This window comes from Eulemur rufifrons, chromosome 16, assembly GCF_041146395.1.
Source record: "Eulemur rufifrons isolate Redbay chromosome 16, OSU_ERuf_1, whole genome shotgun sequence".
NCBI lineage: Eukaryota > Metazoa > Chordata > Mammalia > Primates > Lemuridae > Eulemur > Eulemur rufifrons.
The window spans coordinates 96,467,680-96,483,431 of NC_090998.1; the positions used below are offsets into that span (position 1 = coordinate 96,467,680).

The 15,752-nt window shown below is 48.4% G+C and overlaps 1 protein-coding gene and 1 long non-coding RNA gene across 4 annotated transcripts in view; one reads left to right on the forward strand and one right to left on the reverse strand.

Moving 5' to 3' along the window:
- Positions 1-1,125: 1,125 nt before the first annotated feature.
- LOC138396931 (uncharacterized) lies at positions 1,126-5,289 on the reverse strand. Its single transcript, XR_011235729.1, has 2 exons — positions 4,486-5,289; positions 1,126-1,555 (listed from the first exon to the last, which is right to left on the reverse strand). It is a non-coding gene; the product is annotated as an uncharacterized lncRNA (long non-coding RNA).
- A 343-nt stretch (positions 5,290-5,632) lies between these two features.
- The window catches only part of PPP6R2 (protein phosphatase 6 regulatory subunit 2), an 80,881-nt gene continuing 70,761 nt past the window's right edge, over positions 5,633-15,752 (forward strand). For all 3 annotated transcript variants that reach the window (XM_069490720.1, XM_069490721.1, XM_069490722.1), the window contains exon 1: positions 5,633-5,850. The gene's annotated coding sequence lies outside the window, so the exon portion shown is untranslated. The remainder of the gene's footprint in view (positions 5,851-15,752) is intronic.

Below are 15,752 nucleotides of genomic sequence, written 5' to 3' on the forward strand. Positions count from 1 at the left end.
GCCTCATAAGATTTGTTTCAGATTTTTGACCTCCAGAACTGTAAGATAATAAATTTGTGTTTTAAGCCACTAAGTTTGTAATTTGTTACTGCAGCAATGGGAAACAGATACATAAAATATAGTTTTTTCTGTGTGGTCTCTTGCACTGAGCATTATGTTTTCAAGGTCGTCCATGTCATTGTATGTGTCAGTAATTTGTTTCTTTTCATGAATAGTATCTCACTGTATGGATATATGGCATTTTGTTTATCCTTTTACCAACTGATAGACATTTGGGTTGTTTCCACTTTTTGCTTATTATGAATACTGCTGTGTACATTTGTGTACACATCTTTGTGTGGACATGTTTTAATTTTTCTTGAGTAGATACCTAGGAGTGAAAATGTTTGGTTGTATGGCAAGTTTATATTTATCTTTTTAAGAAATTGTCAAAATGTTTTCTTTTCTTTTTTTTTTTTTTGTTTTGAGACAGAGTCTGGCTCTGTTGCCCGGGCTAGAGTGCTGTGGTGTCAAGCTCACAGCAATCCTTCTGCCTCAGCCTCCTGTGTAGCTGGGACTGCAGACATGTGCCACAATGCCCGGCTAATTTTTTTCTATATATATAATTTTAGCTGTCCAGATCATTTCTTTCTATTTTTAGTAGAGACAGGGGTCTCAGTCTTGCTCAGACTGGTCTCAAACTCCTGAGCTCAAACGATCCGCCCGCCTCGGCTTCCCAGAGTGCTAGGATTACAGGTGTGAGCCACCGTGCCCCGCCTGTCTTTTATTTTTCTTAATGGCATCTTTCGAAGAGGAAAAATTTATCAATTTTTTTATTTCATGGATTCGGCTTTTGGTGTCGTATCTTAGAAATGTTTCCTTAACCTAAGGTCCTTCCCCAGACAATACCCCTTATGTTTCTTCTAGTAGTTTATTTGTTTATTTATTTTATTGAGACAGGGTCTCACTCTGTGACCTAGCGTGCAGTAGCATCGTCACAGCTCACTTAGTTTCCTGGCAAGGAGTTGTGACAACACATGAATTATTGCCAACTGGGGAAGCTCATTTAGGGATGCAGCACCTGTGGTTTTATTGGGAACTTATATATCCCTCCTATGGCTGCTGTAACAAATGACACAAACCGAGTGGCTTAAAACGACAGAAATTTATTCTCTGACAGTCTAGGAAGCTAGAAGTCCAAAATCAAGGTGTGAGCAGAGCTGGTTCCTTCTGGAGGCTCTGAGTGAGGATCTGTTCTGTGCCTCTCATAACTTTTGGTGGCTGCCAGCAATCCTTGCTATTTCCTGGCTTGGCATGACTCCTATCTCTGCTTCTGTCTTCACATCAACTTCTGTCTTCTCCCCTTATAAGGACATTTGCCATTGAGTTTAGGGCCCACCCAGATTATCTCATCTCAAAATCCTTAATTTACATCCATTTGCAAATCCCGCTCTGGCACCGTGAACTCCGGAGGCAGCCGTAACCAGACAGACAGAGAAAGATGCTACAGCCAGTATCAGACGCCTGGTGGAGGACGTGGAAAATAAAATCAGAAGTGCGCTGAATGAGATCGACTCTGGAAAAACAAAGGACGTTGTCAGTGGGCTGAGGTCTGTGCAGACTTTTGCAGACAAAACAAGAAGCTCCAAAGAATGACATGGTGGAGGCTTTGAAGAGAAAGCAGCTGTGTTAAACCTTTGCTTCACGCTAACTGGACACGCCGTGCACTCACTAGATTCCTTTCTTACAAAACTCGTTTTCTGCTCCCTCTCCCTTGTCCCGTCCCTCCCCAACAGGTCCCATGACAACTTTCATCATGACCGCACAGTACCGTCTCTCCCTGAGAATAAAGCCCCATAAACACCCTTCTCCGGCTCTGTGGCCTGTTTCCCACCACATTTTGCTATTGAAACTCTCGATATTTCTATAAAGACCATTGGTTTTTGTTCACCCGGACCCTCCGCCATCTCCTACCCCACCATTTATAAGCATAATATATACTGCCACACTCCCTTTCCTGCCCGCCTGTTACATTGGTATAAAAAATGTGTAACAAAAAAAATTTTATGAAATAATTGTATGTGAAAGAAGAAAAACTGGAAATCTGATTCGATGTGTGTTTGGGAGTTGCTTGGGGTTGCAGGGGGCAGGGGGACAGGAGACAGCTCTGGGAGAGAGGTGGCCCTCAGCGTGTCCTGCGCAGACTTGCCCCTGTCCCGCAGAGACCCTGGTGTGGGGGTTGAGATGGGGGGGCTGCCGACTGTTGTGCTCTTCTGGCCAGGTGCTTTTCTGTCAATTTTTATGGAATGCAAAAGGAGGTTTTGTTTTACTTATTTTTTTTGTAAAGCTTTAAAAAATCTACATAGCCAGCTCTGCACAGTGACAGTATCATAGCCAATGAGTTTTATCCAAAGTGCGATTATTGCTAATTGAAAATTTTTTTCCTGGCTGGGCACGGTGGCTCACACCTGTAATCCTAGCACTCTGGGAGGCCGAGGCAGGCAGATCGTTTGAGCTCAGGAGTTCGAGACCGGCCTGAGCAAGAGCGAGACCCCCATCTCTACCAAAAAAAATAGAAAGAAATTATCTGGACAACTAAAAATATATAGAAAAAATTAGCTGGGCATGGTGGCACATGCCTGTAGCCCCAGCTACTCGGGAGGCTGAGGCAGGAGGATCGCTTGAGCCCAGGAGTTTGAAGTTGCTGTGAGCTAGGCTGACGCCACGGCACTCACTCTAGTCCAGGCAACAGAGTGAGACTCTGTCTCAAAATAAATAAATAAATAAATAAAATATAACTGTTGTTTACATATTGATATTGTACTCTGTAACCTTGTTAAACTAGCTTATTAGTTCCAGATTTTTTGTGTAGATTCCTTAGGATTTTCTAAATAAATAATCATGTCATCTATGAATAAAGACTATTTTACTTCATCCTTTCTAATCTGTATGCCTTTACTTTTTTCTTGCCTTACTGCACCAGCTAGAACCTTTAGTATAACATAGAATTAAAGTGGTGGAAACAGACATCCTTGCCTTGTTTCCAATATTAGTGGAAAAGTGTTAAAGAGCCATATGTATCAACTGTGTCTTGTGACCAGAAATAAGAACTGCAGCACCTTTGTATACTTTCTCTTGTTATATTATGTATTAGCATATACTAACCATTTTCTTCTCTCTCCTTTCCATTTATGAAAATATACAAGTTGTTAGAGATTAACTTCACTATTTAGCCTTAACATTATGGACTATTCAGTGGGAGAGTGACAAAATTTGAGGAGTAATCAATATAGCTAGCAATAGATATGACTATTGGGAGTGTGCATATTCTCATTCTGGGGAACAAGTGAGTATTGTCTTCACCTGCAATAAGGATAGCTGTACCTTGTTAGGTGAAAATATAGCATTTTTTTATATGGAAGTTCAAATATGTATGAAAGGATGCACAAAGAAGCTGACTATTCAAAAGGTTGGACTGTGCCAACTCGCTCCAAATCCACTATTCATGCTTGGAATCCACTTTCCATCGCCTGCTCTGACGAGACCGGGGACCTCGGTCCTATAAATAAGCATTTGCGTTTTGCAGTTGGCACAATGTTAAGCTTTGCCAGTAGAGTGCTGGAGAGTGACTGCAGGAGGAAGGAACCTTCTGGTTTCCCTGCGCATTCTTTCTCTTGCTCCTGTTGCAGGGCTGCCAGCGGCAGGTGTGGGGACATGCAGTTGCACTCGTCCTCCCGAGTTTTGGTGCCACCCTGTGGATAGCTTCCCATTGAGTTTCAGTGGCAACCCCATGGGTGGATTTCCAGCCAGTCACGCAGGCACCTTGGCAGTCGGTTTTCTGGCCTTTGTCCACGTGCACTTGGAGGGGTGTATTCCTGCCCACCAGCCTCTGCTTGGCGATTAGGCATCAGCTCTATCCCAGGACAACCCAGGAAATGTCTCTGTTGTGTCGTTTGGGCTGCCACACTTCTCTACCAAGGAATGAACTCCCACCTTGGGGAGGGGGGACCCCTTTCCAAGTTTTGCCCCTTCTTGAATATAGAGTTATCGTCATTCCTTGTAATTATTACAATCTCCTGTTATTGATAATATATTTACAAGAAACTTTACCTGTTGAAATCATCGTGTGGTTTCTGTCCCCTTAGTGGACTGTGATTACTGATACAATTGTGAAGGAGGAAAAAAACCCAAGCAGGGAAGAGGGCTATGGAGTATGGGTGTATGCAGGCTTGAGGTTTGAAACAGGGTGTCCAGGGAAGCCCTCACTGGGAAGGAGACAATGGATCTAGGAGGCAAGCACAGCGACAGCTGAGGGAAGGGCATGCAGGCATGCGGGGCAACCTGAGCAGGCGGCCTGTGGCAGGAGGCTGTCATCATCCCGGCCAATGAACAGGGAGTAGGGAGATGAGATCGGATCCTGTGGGACCCTGTGGGCAACAGCAAGAACTTTGGCTTCCACCCCGTGAGACAGGAGTCCCTGCCGGGCCCGAGGGGATGTGATCTGACCTGTTTTAACTGGATCTCTGGGTGCTCTGCTGATCACAGCACGCCGAGCCGCAGCAGGTACCCTCAGACAGAAGTGGGGAGCCGGCTGGGAGGCCTCTGCGAGTCAGGTGAGAGCTGCTGGCAGTGGAGAGCCGGCTGCACATCCAAGTGGAGGAACAGGTTTGCCGACGGATCAGCGTGGGTGTGACAGGCTCCCGCTGACCGGGAGCCGAGGGCAGGCAGAGGGTAGCCGGGTACCGCCACCTGCTGCACCTGGAGCGGCGTCCGGCTTCGCAGGCCGCCCAGGGACGCGGGGCCTCTCCTCTCGGGCGTGAGGCTGGTGCTTTTCTCCCCAACTTCCGGAAGTTCACGCGCTGAACTTGCCAGAAAGCTGTCCCGTGGGATACCGGGGGAGAGCGGCCCGGGGCGACGGCTCCCGGAGACGTCCGGCCGCACCGCCGGCCACCGGCGCGCAGAGCCGGGTCGGGCCGGGCCGGAACCTTCTCCCGAGACGACTCTCGGGCGCCCTCCGCCGTCGGGGCTCGCCCAGCGCCCGGGAGGAGCGCTCGGCGGCCGGACCCGCCTTCGCGGAGCCGAGGGGCCGCGGCTGGTGACGGGCAGGGTGTCGCGATATTCCTCAAGTGTTCAGTTCTCCCCATAACCTTCCCACGGCTCACGCTCACGCCTGAAACAGTAATTCTCGCTTTAGGGTTAGTAGGAACAATTCCAACGCGCGCTAAATTCGCACGTGTTCAATCGGAAGCGCCGCGCAAGCACCTGCGGGTCCCTGGCGGGGACGGGCCGGGAGGCTTGGCGGGGAGGAAGGCCCGGGTCCCGCACGCCCGGGGCCTCCACAGGAAGCCCCGCCTCCCGCGCGGCCCGCCTCCCAGCGGTTCTGGGGCGACGTTGCCTTGGAAACGTATCATCACACAACAGAAGTGAACCATGCTGGCGTGAAAGTTAGCCAGTGCCGCAGAGAGAAAAGGGGGAACACGCACCCCTAACCACCGCGCTCCACGGCCGCCCCCAGCCCGCAGCCCGCGCCTCCCGCAGCGCCGCGGGGCCGCCCCGCCCCGGCCCCGCCCCGGCCCCGCCCCGGCCGCGGCGTGCGCGCCCTACGCGGAGACCCCGCCCCCGACCGCGCGCGTCCCCGCGCCGCCGCCGCCGCCATTTTGGAGCGATCCGAGCGCCGCCCGCGGCCCCGAGCCGGTCCCGAGCCGCCGGCCGGCTGCGCCCCTGTCTGTAGGCGCCGCGCCCGGGCCGGGCCCATGTGCGTGCGGCCCTCTCGAGGCCGCCCGGGCTTCGCCACCACCAGCGCCCTGGCCTCCACGTGGGCCTCCGCCTGGGCCTCCAAGGAGCCGCCGCGACGCCCGGCCCGCGGGGCAGGTAAGTGCGACCGCCCGCCGGGCCGTCAGTCGGTGACTCTCCGTCAGTCGGTGCCTCGTCGGTCAGTCAGTGACCCCGCCAGTCAATGACCCCCCCATCAGTCAGTGACCCCGTCAATCAGTGCCCTGTCAATCAGTCAGTGCCCCCCCCCCCGTCAGTCAGTGACCTCTCGTCAGTCAGTGCCCTGTCAGTCAGTGACCCCGTCAGTCAGTGCCCTGTCAGTCAGTGACCCCGTCAGTCAGTGCCCTGTCAATCAGTCAGTGCCCCCCCCCGTCAGTCAGTGACCCCTCGTCAGTCAGTGCCCTGTCAGTCAGTGACCCCGTCAGTCAGTGCCCTGTCAATCAGTCAGTGCCCCCCCCGTCAGTCAGTGACCCCTCGTCAGTCAGTGCCCTGTCAGTCAGTGACCCCGTCAGTCAATGCCCTGTCAATCAGTCAGTGCCCTGTCAATCAGTCAATGACCCCGCCAGTCAGTGCCCTGTCAGTCAGTCAGTGACCCCGTCAGTCAGTCAGTGACCCCGCCAGTCAGTGCCCTGTCAATCAGTCAGTGACCCCCCCCATCAGTCAGTGACCCCCCCATCAGTCAGTGACCCCCCCATCAGTCAGTGCCCCGTCAGTCAGTGACCCCGTCAATCAGTCAGTGACCCCGCCAGTCAGTGACCCCCCCTCAGTCAGTGACCCCGTCAGTCAGTGCCCTGTCAGTCAGTCAGTGACCCCCCATCAGTCAGTGCCCTGTCAGTCAGTGACCCCGTCAGTCAGTGCCCTGTCAATCAGTCAGTGCCCTGTCAATCAGTCAATGACCCCGCCAGTCAGTGCCCTGTCAGTCAGTCAGTGACCCCGTCAGTCAGTCAGTGACCCCGCCAGTCAGTGCCCTGTCAATCAGTCAGTGACCCCCCCATCAGTCAGTGACCCCCCCATCAGTCAGTGACCCCCCCATCAGTCAGTGCCCCGTCAGTCAGTGACCCCGTCAATCAGTCAGTGACCCCGCCAGTCAGTGACCCCCCCTCAGTCAGTGACCCCGTCAGTCAGTGCCCTGTCAGTCAGTCAGTGACCCCCCATCAGTCAGTGCCCTGTCAGTCAGTGACCCCGTCAGTCAGTGCCCTGTCAATCAGTCAGTGCCCTGTCAATCAGTCAATGACCCCGCCAGTCAGTGCCCTGTCAATCAGTCAGTGACCCCCCGTCAGTCAGTGACCCCCCTCAGTCAGTGACCCCGTCAGTCAGTGCCCTGTCAGTCAGTCAGTGACCCCGTCAGTCAGTCAGTGACCCCGCCAGTCAGTGCCCTGTCAATCAGTCAGTGACCCCCCATCAGTCAGTGCCCCGTCAGTCAGTGCCCTGTCAATCAGTCAGTGACCCCGCCAATCAGTGCCCTGTCAATCAGTCAGTGACCCCCCCATCAGTCAGTGCCCTGTCAATCAGTCAGTGACCCCCCCCATCAGTCAGTGCCCCGTCAGTCAGTGACCCCATCAGTCAGTGCCCTGTCAGTCAGTCAGTGTCCCCCTCGGTCAGTAGGTCAGTGCCCCGTGGGTCAGTCAGTCACCCTGTCAGTCAGTGCCCCGTCGGTCAGTGGCCCAATTAGTCAGTGTCCCGTCACTCAGTACCCCATCAGTGACCTCATCAGCCAGTGACCCCTTCAGTCGGTCAGTACCTTCTGTCAGTCAGCGCCCCTGTTGCTCACTGCCCTCGTCAATCCCCCATCAGTCATTGGTCCCCATGGTACCCCCATCGGTCAGTGCGCCCTTAGTGTGCCCCCCGGCAGTGCCCCCTCCGTCGTCAGTGCCTGCCCATCAGCGCCCCTCTCAGTGCCCACTCAGCAGGCGGTCAGTATCTCTCCACGTCGGTGCCCCCCAAGTCATTCAGTGTCCTTTCCCCTGTCAGTCAGGTCCCCCCTCTCCAATCAGTGTCCCTGTCACTCCACCCCAGTCCGTCGATCCTGCCCCACCCATCTTGCCCCTCATGCCAGTCAGTGCCCCTCCTACCAGTGCCCTCCCCACTGGTAACCCCCGTCCTGGCCTGCCTGGCAGGGTCCCCCGAGTCAGTGCCCCTCCCCCTGTGATGCACCCTTCCGGTGCCTTCTCTGTCAGTCGCAGCTGTCATTGCCCACCGGGGCTGGAGTCCTGTAGTGCCTCCCCGCCAGCGACCCCGCTGCCCGCGGGCCGCCCTCCCCGCCTGCCGGGCTCCCTCCTCCCTTGGCCCGCGGTTGCCCCACCCTTGCCTGTGAAGGTGCTGCCTGTCCCCTGCCACTGCTCCCGCCTTGGTGCTGCCCCCACCCCTGGTCTGTCGGGGACCCTTCCCGTTAGTCCCCTGCCCTGCGTTAGTGACCCCACCTGTCTGGGTCCCCCCCACGGTTTTTCTCCTGCCTGTCAGTGTGACACATTTCCCTCTCAGTGGCCGCTGTCATCAGGCCTTTTGTCCAATCACTGAATCCTCTTTCTGTTACCTCCCCCCCTGCATCGCCACTCCTCTTTCCTGTCACACCCCCCCATTATGGCTTCAGATGTCATCAGTCACCTACCCCATTCTGTCACCCTCCCTGGCCTGTCACCAGAACCCTCCCTGCTCCATTCCTCCCTCCATCCCCTCCCATTTCCTCCTTCATACCTGTCACCTTCCTCCATGCACCTTACTGGGCCCCCTTTGTGGTCCCTCACTTGCTACTTTGTGTCCTTGCAGCCATTCATTTGTTACTGATTGCTCCCAGTTTGCTGCTGAGTCCCTGCCCCGTCACCACACCAGCTCCTCCAAGCCTGTCACTTCCACTTAGGCCCTGGGTGTCACCGTAAACTACCCTCCATTTTGTCACTGTGCCCACCCGTCTTGTTCCTGTGCTCTTTTCCAACCTGTTACTCTTGTATTTATTTATTTGTTTGTTTGTTTTTGAGGCAGGGGCTCACTCTGTGGCCCAGGCTGGAGTGCAGTGGCGCAATCACAGCTCACTGCAGCCTCAACTCCTGGGCTCAAGGCTCCTCCTGCCTCGGTCTCCCCAGTAGCTGGGACTGCAGACATGCGCCACCATGCTGGCCACCTTCCCCCTTCACACACGTCCCCTCCATCACCTCCCCCACGGCCTCTCCCTGCCGTCGCTGACACCCTTGGCTGTTCACCTCTTCTCTATGTCCCTTTCTGTCTTGTTTCTCTTCCCATCCGACTTTTCTAACTCTCATGTCAGTGAAGCTCTGGAATGTGCGAAGCAGCCGGCTGTGAGAAGGGTCAGGGCTTAGAGTCTTCTGGGCCGAGAGGACAGTACACGCAGGTGGGAAAGGGCGCAGTGTCCTCCAGGCATCAAGATGAGACTGATGCGGCCAGGGTGAGGGGCAGAGAGGAGCGTGGGCTGGAGAGTTGGTCTTCCAGTAATGCTGTCCCTTGAAGGTGCAGGTGAGGCGTCGGGCCTCGAGTCTGAGTTGCGGGGAAACCTGGGCTGGAGATTGAGCTGGGGAGTGCCGTGATCTTATGGACACTGGCACATGGAGAGGGGGGAAGTGCGGTGAACCGTTGGGAAGTGGGTGTAGTTGTTACAGCGGTTTAGACTTTGGTGGTCGACTTAGGGAGATACTTTGGAGGTAGAGCTGTTGGGACTTGCTGATAGCTTAGAAGAGGAGTATGAGGGAACGAGAGGACTCAGGGTGACTTCTAGGCTTCTTGATGGAACCAATGGGTGGACAGTGGCACTGTTTACTGAAATGGGGAGGCTGGATTGGGTTGGTGGCAGGGGTGGGGGAATTATTGTAGCGTGGAGGCAGAAAGCAAGTAGTGGGAGTCTGAGAAGTCCAAGGGGTGTTAGGGAGAGGGTAGAATCTGAAGTCCAAAGGAGAGGTCTGTCTGCAAGTATGCAACTATCAGTTTGGGGATAATGTGTAAAGCCTTGGGAACAGCTGTTTATTTAAAACACACACACAGCAGAATCTATTGAGCATTTATTATGTGCCATTGTGTTGAATGCTTTGTATGAATTACTTCATTTAATCCTCACAATAACCCTAGGGTATAGGTACTATAGGCATACCTTGGAGATACTACAGGTTTGATTCCAGACCGCTGCAGCAACACATAATAAAGTGAGTCACATGAAGCTTTCCGTTTCCCAGGGCATATAAAAGTTATGTTTACACTATACTGTAGTCTGGTAAGTGTACAGTAGCATTATGTCTAGAAATATAATGTATATGCCTTAATTAAAATACTTCATTGATGCTGGGCACAGTGGCTCATACCTATAATCCCAACACTTTGGGAGGCCAAAGCAGGAGGATTGCCTAAGGCCAGGAATTTGAGACCAGCCTGGGCAACATAGCAAGACCCCATTTCTAAAAAAAAATTGAAAAAAAATTACCTGAGTGTGGTGGCACATGCCTGTAGGCCTAGGTCCTTGGGAGGCTGAGGTGGGAGGATTGCTTGAGCCCAGGTGTTCGAGGCTACAGTAAGCTATGATCATACCACTGTGCTACAGCCTGGGTGACAGAGCAAGTCTCTGTCTCTAAAAAACAAACAAAAAAACCCCAAAACTTTGTTGCTGAAAAATGCCAATGATCATCTGAGCCTTCAGTGAGTCATAATCTTTTTGTTAGTGGATAATCTTGCCTTGGTACTGATGTCTGCTGACTGATCGGGGTGGGGGTTGCTGAATATTGGTGTGACTGTGGCAATTTCTTATAATAAGACAATAATGAAGTTTGTCACATTGATTCACTCTTCCTTTTATGAAAGATTTCTCTGTAACTTTTGTGATGCTGTGGGTAAACAGTAACATGCTTTCAAAATTGGAGTTAATCCTCTCAAACCCTGCCACTGCATTATCAAATAAGTTTAGGGAATAGTCTGAATCCTTTCTTGTCATTTCAGTAACATTCACGGCATCTTCACTAGGAAAATACTCCATCTCAAGAAATTACTTTCTTTGCTTATTCATAAGAGGCAATTTCTCATCCATTCAAGTTTTATCTTGAGATTGTAACAATTCAATCGTACCTTTAGGCTCCACTTGTAATTCTAGTTCTCTTACTGTTTTCACCACACATGCAGTGACTTCTTCCACTAAATTTTTTTTTTTTTTTTTGTGACAGAGTCTTGCTATGTCACCCTGGCTAGAGTGCAGTGGCATCATCATAGCTCACTGCAACCCCGAACTCCTGCACAATCCTCTTGCCTCAGCCTCCCGAGTGGCTGGGACTACAGGCGTGCGCCACGATGCCTGGCTAATTTTTCTATTTTTAGTAGAGACGGGATCTCACTCTTGCTCAGGCTGGTCTTGAATTCCTAAGTTCAAATGATCCTCCAGCCTTGGCCTCCCAGAGTCCTGGGATTACAGGCATGAGCTACCATGCCTGGCCTCCACGAAATTCTGGAATTCCTCAAAGTCATCCATGAGGGTTGAAATCAATTTCTTCCAAACTCCTGTTAATGTTGAGATTTTAACCTCCTCCCATGAATCCACGAGTGTTCTTAATGGCATCCAGAATGGTGAATCCTTTCCAGAGGGTTTTCAGTTGACTGCCCAGATCCATAGGAGTCACTATCTATGGCAGCCATATCTTTACGAAATACGTTTGTTAAATAACAAGACTTGAAAGTTGAAATTACTCCTTGATCCATGGGCAACAGAATGGATGTTGTGTTAGCAGGCATGAAAATAACACCAATATCCTTGTACATCTCCGTCAGAGCTCTTGGGTGACCAGGTACATTGTAAGTGAGCAGTAATATTTTGAAAGGAATCTTTTTTTCTGAGCAGTAGGTCTCAACAGGGAGTTTAAAATAGTAAAACAGGCCAGGTGTGGTGGCCTATTATGATGCCACTGCACTCTAGCCTAGCTGACAGAGCGAGACCCTGTCTCAAAAAAAATTCAATAAAACATGCTGTAAACAAATATATTGTCATCTAGGTTTTGTTCTTTAAGGGCCCTAGGATTTTTGGAGCGGTAAATGAACATTGGCTTCAACTTAAAGTCACCAGCTGCATTAGCCTCAAACAACAGAGTTGGCTTGTCCTTTGAAGCCAGGCACTGACTTCTCTTCTCTAGCTGTAAAAGTCCTAGATGGCATCTTCTTCCAATATAAGACTGTTTTCCTACATTGAAAATCTGTTGTTTAATGTAGCCACCTTCATCAGTGATCTTAGCCAGATCTTCTGGGTAATTTGCTGCAGCTTCTACATCAGCACTGGTTGCTTCACCTGGCACTTTTATGTTGTGGAGATGGCTTCTTTCCTTCATATCAGCAATAAGGCTGTTTTGCTTTCCTATCATTGGTGTGTTTACTGGAGTAGCACTTTTAATTTTCTTCAAGCATTTTTCGTTTGCATTCACAACTTGGCTCCTTGGTGCAAGAGGCCTAGCCTTCAGCCTGTCTCAGTTTTTGACATGCCTTCCTTACTAAGCTTAATCATTTCTAGCTTTTTTTTTTTTTTTTGAGACAGAGTCTCGCTCTGTTGCCCGGGCTAGAGTGAGTGCCGTGGCGTCAGCCTCGCTCACAACAACCTCAAACTCCTGGGCTTAAGCAATCCTCCTGCCTCAGCCTCCTGAGTAGCTAGGACTACAGGCATGTGGCACCATGCCCGGCTAATTTTTTCTATATATATTTTTTAGTTGGCCAGATAATTTCTTTCTATTTTTAGTAGAGACGGGATCTTGCTCTTGCTCAGGCTGGTCTCAAACTCCTGACCTCGAGCGATCCACCCGCCTCGGCCTTCCAGAGTGCTAGGATTGGCCCATTTCTAGCTTTTGATTTAAAGTGAGAGATGTTCAACTTTTCCTTTCACTTGAACACTTGCAGGCCATTGTATGCTTATTAATGCCTAATTTCAATACTGTCGTAGCTCAAGGAATAGGGAGGCCAGAGGAGAGGGAGAGAGATTGGGGAATGGCTGGTCAGTGAAACAGAACATACACAGCATTTATCTATTAAGTTGTCTTGTATGGGTGTGGTTTCTGGTTCCCAAAACAATTACGATAGTAACCTCAAAGATCACTAATGACAGGTCACTATAACAGATATAATAATGATGAAAAAGTTTGAAAGACTGTGAGAATTACCAAAATGTGACACAGAGACTTGAAGTGGGCACATGTTGTTGGAAAAATGGCGCCGATAGACTTGCTCCATGCGGGGTTGCCACGGACCTTCAATTTGTGAAAAACTTAATATCTGTGAAGCACAATAAAATGAGGTGTGCCTGTATTATTTCCCTGTTTCACAGATTGATGTATACAACAAATAGGTGATAGAGTCAAGATTTGTACCTCAGGTAGTTTGACTCTAAACCTTTCCTTTTTTGGTTAAAAGATTAAAAGACTAACTTTCAAACTATTTTATTGTTTTAATTTTTGAATAATAATGATAGCTGATTTTGTACCAGGCATTGGTGTGTGTGTGTGTGTGTGTGTGTGTGTGTGTCTTCCGGTAAAGCTGGAAGAGGCCCACATATTTTTTAAAATATGTTACTGCAACCTCAAGCTCCTGGGCTGAAGTGATCTTGCCTCAATCTCCCAAGTAGGTGGGACTGTAGGCCTGAACCACCATGCCTGGTTAATTTTTCTGTTTTTTTTTTTTTTTTTGTAGAGACAGGATCTTGCTTAGGCTGGTCTTGAACTCCTGGCCTCAAGTGATCCTGCCACCTTGGCCTCCTGAAGTGCTAGGGTTACAGGAGTGAGCCATCACACCAGGCCCTACCTAAACGATTTCATTTAATCTTTATAACAAGTTAATGATGTAGTGACTCTTAATGTCCCTGTTAATATTCATATGAGAACACCAAGGCACAAACAAATCAAGTAATGTATCCAAGGTCACAGTAAGGAGAGCCAGGACTCAACTCAGGTGGTCAGACTCCAGAGCCTCTGCTTTTCAGAGTTTCTCCTGTACATGCACATAGTAATCTGAATTAACAATAAAACGTAAATAGTACCAAAGTGTGTATTGTGAAGTCAGTTTCACTCTCACCCTGTCCCTCAGCTACCCTTTTCCTCTTCCCAGGCAACTAGTGTTTCTGTTTTCTTTTGTATCCTTCTAAAGATAGTTTATTAACAGATAGTGGTATGTATGTATATGTGTGTGCGTGTGTGTGTGTGTGTGTGTGTGTGAGAGAGAGAGAGAGAGAGAGAGAGACAGAGGCTTATGGCATACTCCACACGTTCTTCAATATCTTGATTTATTTTATTTATTTTTTTAAAGCATTTTATCTTTATTTTTTTATTTGTATAGAATTATGGGGTGCAAGTTCAATTTTCTTACATACATAGATTGTGTTGTGCTCAAGTCAGGGCTTCAGGGTACGTGTCACCCAAATAACATACATTGTACTCATTAGGTAATTTCTCAGCATTCATCCTGCTCCCACATCTTGCTTTGTTTTAATTGATGGTTATACAGGTTGAATATCCCTTACCCAAAATGCTTGGGACCAGGAGTGTTTTTGGATTTTGGAATATTTGTATTATACTTAGCAGTTGAGCATCCCAAATACAAAATCTTAAATGCTTCAGTGAGCATTTCCTTTGAGTGTCATGTTGAAGTCCAACAAGTTTCAGACTTTGGAGCATTTTGGATTTTTGGAGTAGAGTTGCTCAGCCTGTATTGTAAATAATGTATCATACACAGCAAGCAGCCCTCTTCTTTTTTTCTTTTCTCTTTTTTTGTTAGGAGCATCCCTCTTCTTTTTAAAAAAATTTTTAAACAATTTTTATTTATTTTTTAATTGACATGTAATAATTATACGTATTTATAGGGTACATAGTGATGTTTTGATACATATAATGTATTGTTCTCTTGTTTTTAACATGGAATGTGTAGTCTTTTTATTTTTTTTTTAAATATTCCTCTTAAAAATTATTGAAGTGTATCTTACACCCAGTGAAATGTATAGACCTTAACTCTGTAAATTTGGTGAATTTTAACAAATATATGCACCAATGTGTCTATCACTCTTGTCAAGATATAGAACATTTGCATCACCCCTGAAAGTTTCCTTGTGTCCCTTTGTCCCTTTTTAGTCACTACAACCACCCCCCAAAATCTGGCAGTCAGTTCTGATTTCTATCACTACAGATTAATTTTGCAGGTCGTTGAACTTCATATAAATGGGATCATAAAGTATATGGCCTTTTGTGTCTGTCTGCAGATAAAGATAATTTTACTTTTCCTTTCTAATTGTTATGTCTTTTATTTTCTTGCTTTAGTGCATTGGCTAGAATTCCTGATACAATGTTGAATAGAAGTTATAATAGTGGACATTCAGTGGTTGAGAAAGTTGCTTTCTATTCCTATTTTGTGGAGTGTTTTTATCATGAAAGGCTGTTGGATTTGGTCCAGTGCTTTTTCTGCATCTATTAAGATGATCATTTGGTTTTTGTCCTTTATTCTATTGATATATGATGTTATATTAATTGATTTTCAGATGTTAAAGTAATCTTGCATTCTTGGGGATAAATCCCCCTTGGTGTGGCATGTTATATAATCCTTTTTATATATGGCTGGATTTGATTTGCTCATGTTTTGAGGATTTTTACATCTGTCTTCATGAGCCATGTTTGTATATGACTTTCTTTTCTTATGATGTCTTTATTTGGTTTTGGATAATACTGGATCCACAGAATGAGTTGGAAACTTCTTCGTTCATTTTTACAGAGCAGATTTCTATCTGGGATCATTTTCCTTCAGCCTGAAGCACTTTCTTCAGTATTTCTTGTAGTGTGGGTATTATGAGGACAAATTCCTTTAGCTTTTGTTTGTCTGAAAGCATCTTCACTTATTCCTCTGTTTTGAAGGATATTTTTGCTGGATATAGAATTATAGGTTGATAACTTTTTTTTCAGCATTTAATTAATTAATTTATTTTGAGACAGAGTCTTGCTCTGTCACCCAGGCTAGAGTGCAATGGCATCGTTATACCTCACTGCAGCCTTGAGCTTCTGGGC